The following is a 14,583-nucleotide window of genomic DNA, read 5'->3' as shown; positions in this document are numbered from 1 at the left end:
GCCGGAAATCAACCCGATCGAGTATGATCGGGTTGATTGACACCTCCCTGCTGGCGGCCCATTGTCCGCGAGTCTGCAGGGGGCAGCGTTGCACCAGCAGCTCTTGTGAGCTGCTGGTGCAATGCTGAATATGGAGAGCGTATTGCTCTTCGCATTCAGCGAGGTCTGGCGGACCTGATCCGCACTGTTGGATCAGGTCCGCCACACTTTGTTAAATAGAGGCCTATGACAGCAGTTTTGCAAGAATGTTATCCATTTGCAAGAGGGCTAGATGTTAGCACTATTTATTCTCATGTATGCTCCCGAGTCCGGACACTTACCTGGGTATCTCTTCAACACAAAATATCATGGGAACGAGGCAAATTTGATAATGTAAGCAAATTGGAAACTTTTGTATATGGCATGCTGTGTCATCCCTTTTAAAGGGATATTAAACCCTTAAAGAGACCGAAATGCCCCCATACACATTTCAATTTTGACGATTCTATTTTAAAGGAACAGTATACATCAATTACATGCAATAGACACTGCTATAAAGAAAATATGCACAGATACTGATCTAAAAATTCAGTATAAAACCTTTTAAAAACTTAGTTAAAAGCTCCCAGTTTAGCACTGTTGATGACGTTAGGCTGGGACACCCAGTTGAAGGGTCTTTGAAAGCAGGAAGGGGCGGACACTCCCCCCTCCCTGCTTATGAAAATAGAGATTATACAAACAGGAGCCAGCAGAGTCTGTAAATGAGCGTGTATCAAGGTATCTGATACTTTGGGGCTTGATTAAGGAGTCTGAAAATCTGCACAATGTTATTAAAAAAAATAAGCAAAACTATCTATACATTGTTACAAAAACACTCCCAGATGGGCTATATAAATGGATCATCTACAAAACATTTCTGCAAAGAAAAATCTAGTGTACAATGTCCCTTTAAATAGAAGCATTTTTTTGCAATTTAATTTTATTAGCAAAAATCCTTCTAGTAAAATGAATAACCATATGCACATATGCTGGGAGGGCCCGAGCAACAGTATTCAAGCCCAGAGAGCTGGGTATGGTGTCATATAAGCCTTGGCTGACTCTCGGAGAAGGTGTAGTGTTTGAATACTGGTGCACTGGTCTTTTTTTTTTTTTTTTTTTGGTAATGGAAGTATATTGCAAACATGCTTCTATTTGAAATTGAAATGCATCCACATTTGAATTTTGACCTTTCTATCCCTTTAATAAATGCTATTTATAATGATGTATTCAAAGCAAATAGTAGCCTGAGAATAATATGCAGATGTATTTTTTAAACAATTGTATTAGTTGTTTACATACTGAAGCAATAAGTCTAAAGTAATAGTTTCTATAAAGTAGTGTGCACAACCATTCTGTAGTTTAAACAGACAGTCTACTTGAAAATTGTTATTGTTTATAAAGATAGATAATCCCTTTATTACCCATTCCCCAGTTTTGCATAAACCAACATTGTTCTAGTAATATACTTTTTACCTCTGTGATTACCTTTTATCTAAGCCTCTGCAGACTGCCCCCTTATTTTAGTGCTTTTTACAATCTTGCATTTTAGCCAATCAGTGCTGGTTCTTGTATAACCATTATCATTCTCCACAAGAGTGAGCACAATGTTATCTATAAGGCACACAGGAACTAGCACTGTCTGGCTGTTGTGCAAGATTTAAAAAGCTGATACAAAGCACTGAGATAGAAGGCGGCCTGTCGTGGCTTAGAAACAGGCTAAGTTACAGGTTATAAAGTATATTAAAGGGATATGAAACACAAGCTTAGGTGCTGAACCAAAAATGAACCGGCTACTAAGATAACATTCCTGATTTTAAAATAAAGAGAACAAAGAAAAAAATGATAAAAGGAGTAAATTAAAAAGTAGCTTGAAATTTCATGCTCTATCTGAATCACAGAAGAAAAAAATTGGGTTTCATATCCCTTTAACAGAACAATGTTGGTTATGCAGAGCTGCAAAATGGGTAGTAAAGGTGTTGTCTAGCTTTTTAAACAGTAATACAAATCAAGTAGACCGTCCCTTTAAAGGGATAGTAAACACTTTGTAATTAAATTTTTATGCAGTTTTCTAATAGATTAACATATCGGCAGTCTGAAGGCTATTAGAGCAGATTAACACTTTCTTTGCTGCAGTTTTTTTTTTCCAGCGGACAAACCACACACCACTTCCTTATTTTGAGGAGCCAATCTGGACTTGAGTCTGAAGGCGACAGGGCTTGCCACTGTCATTATTTTAACACAATCTCCATTATTTGGCTTCTGTTTTCAGGACAGAAAAATATTTTTTTTAGACTTAAAGGGATATGAAACCCATTTTTTTTGTTTCATGATTCAGATAGAGCAGGCAATTTTAAGCAACCTTCTAATATTTACTCTTATTATCCATTTCTCTTCGTTCTCTTGTTATCTTTATTTGAAAAAGCAGGAATATAGCTTAGGAGCTGGCCCATTTTTGGTTCAGCACCCTGGGTAGTGCTTGCTGATTAGTGGCTACATTTATTTATATTGTCTAATTTGCTTCATTCTTTAGATAACCTTTGTTAAAAAAAACAACCAATCACACGAGACATCTATGTGCAGCCACAAATCAGCAGCTACTGAGCCCATTTAGATGTTTTTAACAAAGGATATCAAGAGAATGAAGCAATATAGATAATAGAAGTAAATTGGAAAGTTATTTAAAATTGCTTGCTCTTTCTAAATCATTAAAATATTTTTTATGTCCTTTTAAATTTGAAAATACTGTAAGTTTTTCGACCTGAAGGATTTTTTTATTCTGTGTAAAGCGTGCACTGTCTTTGCCAAAACATTAAACCTAGGCTTTTTTTTTCTTTTTCAAATCCACAATGCAGTCTTTCTCTTCCAACTTCAAATGGAATTATGTAGATGACACAGTGTTCTTGTATTGCTCTTTATTACATTCCTTAAAGGCACAGTAAACATTAGATCAAGCAAAAGAACAATTCTATATACCAACCCTAGTATTCCCTTAAATCACACTGCCTGGTTTATGTGTTCATTTTAATAGCAGCTGTACTGCAAAAAAGTGAGTGCGCACTACAGAGTTTTCCCTAATCCTGCCCATCTAGGGGTCGATCCGATAAAAATCGTCGCCCGCAAAAGCCGGCGACGCCAATATTTACGCTGGTTTGGTATCACATATACGGCGTAACCTAGAAGTTACGCGCGTATATTTCTGCCGTCGCCCGTAGTTTTTTGGGCCATAGGCAGGCATACCAAACCAGCGCAGTTTGGTATCCAATATGCAGCGTAAGGACTTACGTGGCGAAAATGGAGAAATCTTACTCCATTTTCACCTCGCCACAAAAAGCAGCCGTAAGAAGCCTTACGCTGACTATTGGAGCCCCGTAACTCCCTAAACTGGCTGCTAAAATAAACCTAACGCATGCGCAATGTCTATCTCCCTGTCAACCGCGATCTTCTAAAATAAACCTAACACCTAACGCATGCGCAATGTCTATCTACCTGTCAACCGCGATCCCCCCCCCCGAAATCCCTAATAAAGTTATTAACCCCTAAACCGCCGCTCCCGGACCCCGCCGCCATCTACATAAACTAACCCCCTACTGTGAGCCCCTAAAACTGCCACCATCTAACTGATCTATCCCCTAATGTAAACCCCTAAAACCGCCGCCATCTACCTTATCTATCCCCTAATCTGACCCCTTACACCGCCGCCACCTATATAAAAATTATTAACCCCTAATCTAATCCCCCTATACCGCCGCCAGCTATATTAATATTATTAACCCCTAATGTAAGCCCCTTACACCGCTGCCATCTCTATTAAAATGATTAACCCCTAATTTAATCTACCTACCCCGCCGCCAGCTATATTATCTATATTAACCCTAAGTATATTATAGTTAATATAGGTATTACATTATATATATTAACTATATTAACCCTAATTATATTAGGGTTAATATAGTTAATATAGTTACTATAGTATTTATATTAACTATATTAACTCTATCTAACCCTAACACCCCTAACTAAATTTATATTAAATTAATCTAATTCATTTATAAACTAAAATATTCCTATTTAAATCTTAATACTTACCTATAAAATAAACCCTAAGATAGCTACAATATAAATAATAATTACATTGTAGCTATGTTAGGGTTAATATTTATTTTACAGGTAAATTGTTAATTATTTTAACTAGGTATAATAGCTATTAAATAGTTATTAACTAATTAATATCTACCTAGTTAAAATAATTACCCAATTACCTGTAAAATAAATCCTAACCTAAGTTACAAATACACCTACACTATCAATAAATTAAATAAACTACAAACATCTATCTAAAATACAATTAAATTAACTAAACTAAATTACAAAAACAAACAAACACTAAATTACAAAAAATAAAAAAAAGATTACAAGATTTTTAAGCTAATTACACCTATTCTAAGCCCCCTAAGAAAATAATAAACCCCCAAAATAAAAAAAAATCCCTGCCCTATTCTAAATTAAAAAAAGTTCAAAGCTCTTTACCTTACCAGCCCTTAAAAGGGCCTTTTGTGGGGCATGCCCCAAAGAATTCAGCTCTTTTGCATACAAATACAATACCCCCCCCATTACAACCCACCACCCACATACCCCTATTCTAAAACCACCCAAACCCCCCTTAAAAAAGCCTAACACTACCCCCCTGAAGATCTCCCTACCTTGTCTTCACCACACCGAGCCGAACTCCTGATCCGATCCGGGCGATGTCTTGCTCCAAGCGGCAAAGAAGAATTCTTCCTCCGGCGATGTCTTCCTCCAAGCGGCAAAGAAGAATTCTTCCTCCGGCGATGTCTTCCTCCAAGCGGCAAAGAAGAATTCTTCCTCCGGCGACGTCTTCCTCCAAGCGGCAGCAAAGTCTTCATTCTTCCGGCGGCATCTTCAATCTTCTTTCTTCCCTCCGCCGCCGTGGAGCATCCATCCCGGCCGACGACTGAACGACGAATGAGGTACCTTTAAATGACGTCATCCAAGATGGATCCTATCAGCCAATCGGAATTCGGCGGACGCCATCTTGGATGACGTCATTTAAAGGTACCTCATTCGTCGTTCAGTCGTCGGCCGGGATGGATGCTTCGAGGAGCGAAGAAAGAAGATTGAAGATGCCGCCGGAAGAATAAAGACTTTGCTGCCGCTTGGAGGAAGACTTCGCCGGAGGAAGAATTCTTCTTTGCCGCTTGGAGGAAGACATCGCCCGGATCGGATCAGGAGTTCGGCCCGGTGTGGTGAAGACAAGGTAGGGAGATCTTCAGGGGGGTAGTGTTAGGCTTTTTTAAGGGGGGTTTGGGTGGTTTTAGAATAGGGGTATGTGGGTGGTGGGTTGTAATGGGGGGGGTATTGTATTTGTATGCAAAAGAGCTGAATTCTTTGGGGCATGCCCCACAAAAGGCCCTTTTAAGGGCTGGTAAGGTAAAAAATATTTTTTTTAGACTTAAAGGGATATGAAACCCATTTTTTTTGTTTCATGATTCAGATAGAGCAGGCAATTTTAAGCAACCTTCTAATATTTACTCTTATTATCCATTTCTCTTCGTTCTCTTGTTATCTTTATTTGAAAAAGCAGGAATATAGCTTAGGAGCTGGCCCATTTTTGGTTCAGCACCCTGGGTAGTGCTTGCTGATTAGTGGCTACATGTATTTATATTGTCTAATTTGCTTCATTCTTTAGATAACCTTTGTTAAAAAAAACAACCAATCACACGAGACATCTATGTGCAGCCACAAATCAGCAGCTACTGAGCCCATTTAGATGTTTTTAACAAAGGATATCAAGAGAATGAAGCAATATAGATAATAGAAGTAAATTGGAAAGTTATTTAAAATTGCTTGCTCTTTCTAAATCATTAAAATATTTTTTATGTCCTTTTAAATTTAGAAGGCGATGTCTTCCTCCAAGCGGCAAAGAAGAATTCTTCCTCCGGCGATGTCTTCCTCCAAGCGGCAAAGAAGAATTCTTCCTCCGGCGACGTCTTCCTCCAAGCGGCAGCAAAGTCTTCATTCTTCCGGCGGCATCTTCAATCTTCTTTCTTCGCTCCGCCGCCGTGGAGCATCCATCCCGGCCGATGACTGAACGACGAATGAGGTACCTTTAAATGACGTCATCCAAGATGGATCCTATCAGCCAATCGGAATTCGGCGGACGCCATCTTGGATGACGTCATTTAAAGGTACCTCATTCGTCGTTCAGTCGTCGGCCGGGATGGATGCTTCGCGGAGCGAAGAAAGAAGATTGAAGATGCCGCCGGAAGAATGAAGACTTTGCTGCCGCTTGGAGGAAGACTTCGCCGGAGGAAGAATTCTTCTTTGCCGCTTGGAGGAAGACATCGCCGGAGGAAGAATTCTTCTTTGCCGCTTGGAGGAAGACATCGCCGGAGGAAGAATTCTTCTTTGCCGCTTGGAGCAAGACATCGCCCGGATCGGATCAGGAGTTCGGCCCGGTGTGGTGAAGACAAGGTAGGGAGATCTTCAGGGGGGTAGTGTTAGGCTTTTTTAAGGGGGGTTTGGGTGGTTTTAGAATAGGGGTATGTGGGTGGTGGGTTGTAATGGGGGGGGGTATTGTATTTGTATGCAAAAGAGCTGAATTCTTTGGGGCATGCCCCACAAAAGGCCCTTTTAAGGGCTGGTAAGGTAAAGAGCTTTGAACTTTTTTTAATTTAGAATAGGGCAGGGAATTTTTTTTATTTTGGGGGTTTATTATTTTCTTAGGGGGCTTAGAATAGGTGTAATTAGCTTAAAAATCTTGTAATCTTTTTTTTATTTTTTGTAATTTAGTGTTTTGTTTTTTTTTGTAATTTAGTTTAGTTAATTTAATTGTATTTTTAGATAGATGTTTGTAGTTTATTTAATTTATTGATAGTGTAGGTGTATTTGTAACTTAGGTTAGGATTTATTTTACAGGTAATTGGGTAATTATTTTAACTAGGTAGATATTAATTAGTTAATAACTATTTAATAGCTATTATACCTAGTTAAAATAATTAACAATTTACCTGTAAAATAAATATTAACCCTAACATAGCTACAATGTAATTATTAATTATATTGTAGCTATCTTAGGGTTTATTTTATAGGTAAGTATTTAGATTTAAATAGGAATATTTTAGTTTATAAATGAATTAGATTAATTTAATATAAATTTAGTTAGGGGTGTTAGGGTTAGATAGAGTTAATATAGTTAATATAAATACTATAGTAACTATATTAACCCTAATATAATTAGGGTTAATATAGTTAATATATATAATGTAATACCTATATTAACTATAATATACTTAGGGTTAATATAGATAATATAACTGGCGGCGGGGTAGGTAGATTAAATTAGGGGTTAATCATTTTAATAGAGATGGCGGCGGTGTTAGGGGCTTACATTAGGGGTTAATAATTTTAAGATAGATGGTGGCGGTGTTAGGGGCTCACTTTAGGGGGTTATAGATATAATATAGCTGGCGGCGGGGTACGGGAGCGACGGTTTAGGGGTTAATAACTTTATTAGGTTGCGGCGGGGTACGGGAGCGGCGGTTTAGGGGTTAATAGCTTTTTTATTGTTAGGATAGTGAGGGGGGATAGCGGATAGAGGGTTAGACGTGTCGGGCTATGTTAGGGAGGCGTGTTAGACAGTGCGGGTGATTTAGACTTTAGTCAGGTTTTATAGGCGCCGGCAGTTTCTAACGTGGCGCAAGTCACTGGCGACTCCAAAAATCTGTACTTACGCAGATTTCTGGACATCGCTGGTTTGTGAGACTTGCGCCACTTTAGCAAGTGACGGCGCCGCATATTGGATGGCTCGAGTTGCGAGCTGAAACTGCGGGCGACGTGGGTTCCCTCGCGCCGCAAACTGTGATCTATATCGGATCGCGCCCCTAATGTGTAGATTGATTGTGCATACTCATACACTATAACCTTACACATTGTACATTCAAGCAAAGCAAGAAGTAGCAAAGCAATATTTCAAGATCTGACAGTCAGTTAATCCTGTCACGCTGTCCTTTTTTTTTTTTTTTATATTTGAGCCTGTGAAACAGCTGCCTGCTTTGTTTGGGTTGACTATAAAACAGTGAAAATGTTTCTTCTTACACAACAGCTACAAGAAGAAATCCAGATCTTAGTGTGTTTTACCTCTTCGGCATTCGGCAGTGAACGAAACTGCCGAATTCACATCACACACACATATATATATATAAACTATTTGAAGTAAGTACACCTAGGTTTTCCCACTCTAATAGAAAAAGTAGCGCACACTCAAAATATGTATTAGGGTTATATGTATATACAATTGAAATATATTAAATTAAATGCTGATTGCACTATACCACATTGAATTAATTCAAAATTGATTTAAAATAAACTGTACTGTATGATAAAAATAACAGTACTGTATAATATAAAATGAAAATGAAAAATCTTGTCCTTCTAGTAGTGAGATATATTCTCCCTGAATTTTGGTGTCAAAAAGATGTGTTGAGTGCTGCTCGTCCAAAATGGGCTCAAGGTTCAAGTTGAGTACAAAAAAACATCTGCAAGTATCTAAAAAGACAAGCGCAAAAAAACACTTCTCATGGTGCAGGTCAATTTAATTAAAACATACAATCACATATAAAAAAGCAAACACCCCTAAGGTATTTTCTACTCACAAACTAAAACCTCAATCATATGAGGTAAGGAAGAACGATTGGATATATCAGTGTCCCCACTTTTTCACAAACGATATCACCAAAGTCCTTCGGCACAACGAAATCCTGTTTTCCTCCAGGAATCCCTTGTGGCACGGATTGGAGACAAAGTACTTGTGGATGTCCAAAGTTTTTCAAGTATTCGATTCGCGATATGCTTAGACCGCATAGAAAATGTCCATAAACAGCACGGAATACTGAAACCACGTGTGTGTCGTAAATGACGTAAGTTGGGCGTGGCCTCTTTTTAGATACTTGTATGTGTATATATATATATATATATATATATATATATAAATATATATATAAATATACTAAATAGATTGGCCCCTATTTATCAAAGGTGTTGCGGACCTGATCCGACAGTGCGGATTAGGTCCGCAACACCTTGCTAAATGTGGAGAGCAATATGCTCTTCGCATTTAACATTGCACTAGCAGCTCACAAGAGCTGCTGGTGCAACGCCGCCCCCTGCTGACTCGCGGCCAATCGGCCGCCAGCAGGGGGGTGTCAATCAACCCGATCATACTCGATCGGGTTGATTTCCGGCGATTCCTGTCCGCCTGCTCAGAGCAGCCGGACAGGGTTATGGAGCAGCGGTCTTTAGACCGCTGCTTCATAATTTGTGTTTCTGGCGAGTCTGGAGACTCGCTAGAAACACGGCCCTTCAAGCTCCGTACGGAGCTTGATAAATGGGCCCCATAGAATCATACATCTCTCCTGGTGCTCATGCTGCGATAAATCAATCAATACATATTAAGAGTCTTTTCCAGGAACTGCCACCTCCTTATTTCAAAAGATTAAAGGGACACTGAACCCAATTTTTTTCTTTCATGATTCAAATAGAGCATGCAATTTTAAGCAACTTTCTAATTTACTCCTATTATCAAATTCTCTTCATTCTCTTGGTATCTTTATTTGAAAAGCAAGAATGTAAGTTTAGATGCCGGACCATTTTTGGTGAACAACCTGGGTTGTCCTTGCTGATTGGTGGATAAATTCATCCACCAATAAAAAAGTGCTGTCCATGGGTCTCAACCAAAAATTGTCTGGCTCCTTAGTTATAATACACAATCAAAGCATCATGTGTTCATAAACTAGCCAAGTATAAAAAGATTTATCAGTTCACATCAAAAGAAATAGATAATATCACATAATTTACTGCTTCGACCTCTCTCAAATGTGTCCATGTCACATTATTAAAAGACAACTCACAAAGGCGCACACAAAACATTCTTTTGCCAAACACCGGAAAAAAATAATCTAAATTGGATTCCTGTCATGTTTCTATGCCACGGCTGATGTCCTTTTTGTAAGAAGTGTCTTTCAACAGGTTGATCTGAATCGCCCTTTTTAAAGGCCTCTCAAATCTCTGACCTGTGATTCACAAGTCTCTCCCTGAATGTAGTGGTGGTCTTCTCAACTTAATGAAGGGAACACGGACAGATAACATACACCACATAATCCGAAGTGCATGTAAACCTGTGATAAATTGTATATAGCTTGTTGGTGTGTGGATGATTAAACTTCTTACCAACTATTAAGCTGTTACAGGTCACACAGTTACCACACCAAAAACACCCTGGCTTTTTCTTCCTTAGCCAAGATGGCTAAATCCGACACATTGCTATTTACAACCAACAAATCCCAGCAGTTCCTAGCCCTCCTATATACCATCATAGGAAGCAGACCATTCCAAAAGGGTAAGATATTATCCAGGGTTACTATAGGCCAATTTTTACCAGTTGCATCTTTACCCAACCTTGAAGCTGGGGTGTATGTGGTAATGGTGGGTGTACAGGTCACACAGTTATCACACTGATAAACACTCTTGCTTGCTCTTCATTAGCCAATATGATTGTTGATAGCAATGTGTTAGGTTGGGTTTAGCCAACATATCCCTGAGGTTCCTAGCCCTCCTATATATCATCCTAGGCAGACTATTCCAAAGGGTAAAGGTATTATCCGGAGCCACTATAGGCCAATTTCTACCAATTTTATCTTTAACCAATCTTGAAGCTGAGGTGCATGCATTAATGAAATTCATAGTAGTTGTATCATATTTCTCCTTATGTGTTAGGAGTTGATCTTGTGATAGTTCCTGTGCCCACTCTCGTTGCTGTACCAACATCTTCCTGGGATAGCCTCACTTGAAATGTTTGTTGCATCAAGTCCAATTGAATATCACTGCATTCCCTCTCAGTGTTGTTCCAGATGACTTGCGGGAACTGAGAGGTACTTATACCTCTCTTCTGAAAACTGGGGTGGAAACTAGAATGATGTAATAGTGAATTCTTATCTATAGGCTTATTGAACAATGTAATATATATTGCAATATCTGAATCTGTTTCAACCTTACATATTTGCAAATCCAAAAAATAACTGACTTTAAATAATATTAGATTTTGAAGCAGATAGTGGACTGTAATTTATTCTTCTAGCGCTTTACAAGACCCACTCCAAATCATAAATACATTGTCTATATACTGACAGTAGAATTTGATGTATTTACTTCTGACACCAAAGATATGTTCATGTTCGTACATAGCAATATAGAATTTAATCAAATGCAATAGGAATTCAGTATGTGGTCCAACACAGAGGTCACTCATGGTAAGAATGTTTTTAACTTTCTCAATCTCATGTGAATGTGGGATAATGGTATAAACGTCAATGGTAACCAATATATCAGTGGATTTTAGAGTATCAAGTTTATTGAGTAATACAATAAGCTTAGATGAATCTATAAAATACAATTAATCTCTCTCTCTCTCTCTCTCTCTCTCTCTCTCTCTCTCATATTCAAGATAACAGTTATAGCTCCCTCAAAATGCCACCCATGACTGGGAGGGCTCATATGAGTGAGGGATAGGTTTGGTATGAGTTTCATGTATTTTTTGTGGAGCCACAAAAGACATTGCAGAGTCACATGTTCCACGGCTGTTTTGTTTATTTTAAACATGACATTTATAGTAAAAGGAAAGCTGCATTAGAGACTGTAGCGCAGAGTCCCCAAGCAATGACAATATAAGGGATGGTGGGGTTCCCTGATTTATTTAGGATCAACTGTAAAACAGAAGATCCATAAAGAGGTGTAGGACCTTGGATCCTGATTGTATGTAAAGGGGGCTGGATGATAGGAAAGTGACGATTTAGCTGTTTTTGTTTTGTTTTAGTTCCCTTCTCTTTCCTTTTTATACAACAATGAACCGTCAAGGTATTGGGTGACCGTTTACCTTTAAATTAGATTTGCTATACTTGCAAATCGGCTCAAACACATCATCCCCCACTTGGTTCATCCGGACCAAGTGGGATTTATTAAAGATAGGGAAGCCCCAGACAACATCCGAAAGGTTACCAATCTAATACAATTCTTGGGAGAGACAAGAACGCCTTCTCTGCTCCTATCTTTGGATGCGGAGAAGGCGTTCGACAGAATAGACTGGGACTATATGTTCTTAACACTACACCATATGGGCTTTGAGGGAGGATTCATAAAAGCTCTAAAAGTAATATACTCATGCCCAGAGGCCCAAGTTTCCTCAACAGGATACAAATCAAAACCCTTTCCAATACGAAACGGTACCAGACAGGGGTGCCCTCTGTCCCCACTACTATTCGCGCTCTGTATAGAACCACTAGCAATCGCGATCCGTTCACACCCAGACATATCAGGAGTTAAAATAAATCCATTAGAATGCAAACTTTCTCTATTTGCGGATGATGTCCTGTTGACCTTGACGAACCCATTAATATCTCTACCGAACCTCTACCAGACAATAAAGACATTTTCAACCATCTCAGGATTTAAAATCAACCCAGACAAGTGTGAAGCCCTACCCATTGCAATACCCCAACAAACTAAAATAATTTTAGAAACACAATTTCACTTTAAATGGATGAAACACACACTAAAATACTTAGGTATCCAGATTCCAACTTGCTCCACTCAGCTATACAAAGTAAATTATACCCCACTATTTAAACAAATTAGACGAGATATGGCAAAATGGAAGAGCTTTAATTTCTCCTGGCTAGGTAGAATAGCGGCGGTTAAAATGAACGCCATGCCTCGAATACTGTATTTATTCAGAACCCTCCCGATAAAAATAATAAAACCAGAACTGGAAACACTGCAAAAAGACATCTCAGCATTTATTAGGGGAGGTAAGACGAGCAGGATAGCAAAATCCACCTTAAACAGACATAAGTCACTCGGGGGCATAGGTGCACCAAACTTAATAGAATATTACAATGCAGCCAGACTAGCGCAAGATACACTATTCCTGAAAAGGTCAAAGGGAATAATATGGCCCAAGTTAGAAGCGAACATAGGGGGGTGGGAAGAAGCAGACTCAATTGTTTGGGACCCAGAGAGGGCTCAGAAAGATAGAAAGACATCTACACCCTACACCACAAACCTCACTGTAAAGATCTGGAAAACAGCGAAAACGAAATATAAACTACTACAGCAACATTCTATATCAATACCACTTAGATATCTAATATCGGAAGACCTTTGGACCCAAATCAAAAAATGGGAAAACAAAGGTTTATACAGAGTGGCGGACTACTTAACAGGACATAACATACTGACGTTTAACCAACTACAGACAAAGATTGACCCCCTGAAGCTACACTGGTACTTATACCTACAGATACACTCCGCTCTACAATCATATTTAAAACACCCTAGAGAACAGACCTCCACACCTATCGAAACCTTCTGTAAATCAGAAGAACGCAACAAACATACCATATCTCTACTATATGTATCTATGCAGACCACCCACAACACCACCAAGACCACGACTATGCTGGCCTGGGAACAGGAACTACTTATCTGCAAAGACAAAAAGACATGGGAATCACTGTTTCAAAACGCAGAAAGAGGGTTGATAAGTGTAGACCTTAAAGATAATATCACCAAAACAATTCACAGATGGTACTTAACTCCTACACGAACGGCTCATATGCACCCCCAAGGCAGCAGATTATGTTACAGAGGCTGTGGAGACATAGGGACATACAGACACATGTGGTGGGACTGCAAAGATGTTAGGGGTATTTGGAGCAGACTATCCGCATTTCTCAGTCAGATGCTAGAAGAAAATATCAGTCTAACGATCCAACAAGCTTTATTACATGAACATCTCAGTAAATTCCACAAACATATCAATACATTTATTAAGATCTTATGCACAATCACGAGGATATGCATAGCTAAATATTGGAAATCTGGAACTCCAACCTGGACTGAGATATATAATAGAATCCAACACACATACACCATGTACGAGACAGCTTCATATACATTAGATAACAGGGAAACCTTCCAAGCAGTGTGGTACTATTGGATAAGCAAAGGGTCCATAACCTCACAAGATAACCGGAGATCAGGGATCTAAAGGACCATCAAACTATAGTCGTGTCAAACACTTTGACGCACACATACTATGATCTGTGACATAAGATGACATCACCCATCCCTATCCCCCCCCCCCCCCTTATAACCTCCTTCCCTTTTTTTTTTTTTCTCTTTTATAGTTTCCCCTTTCTTCCTTATTTATTTCTTTTTTGTTCTTGATCTATCTGTTCTCAGTTGTTATACCGTAAGGTTTCAAATTCATATACACGATTACTCTAAGATAATAATGATTCAGCCAAAAACATCCAGTTAGTGAAATACAGAGTTAAGAAACAATCTGTACCAAAGATTAGAATGTTATAACACAAGGAAGAAATGCTAGATAGAATATATACTCTAATAACCTAATGTTAAATGGCTGATAATGCTTGATGAATCAAAGACAGTTCTAAGATAGAATCAATTTGCAGTGAATAATGATGTAGG

The 14,583-nt window shown here is 38.7% G+C and overlaps 1 protein-coding gene across 1 annotated transcript in view; it reads left to right on the top strand.

The window, feature by feature from the left end:
* PHKA2 (phosphorylase kinase regulatory subunit alpha 2) overlaps positions 1-14,583 on the top strand; it is a 292,026-nt gene that overhangs the window by 35,405 nt on the left and 242,038 nt on the right.

Source organism: Bombina bombina, chromosome 3 (genome assembly GCF_027579735.1).
Source record: "Bombina bombina isolate aBomBom1 chromosome 3, aBomBom1.pri, whole genome shotgun sequence".
NCBI classification, from domain to species: Eukaryota; Metazoa; Chordata; class Amphibia; order Anura; family Bombinatoridae; genus Bombina; species Bombina bombina.
The sequence above is the reverse complement of the archived record's forward strand: the minus strand, read 5'-3'. Positions and strand labels throughout refer to the sequence as shown.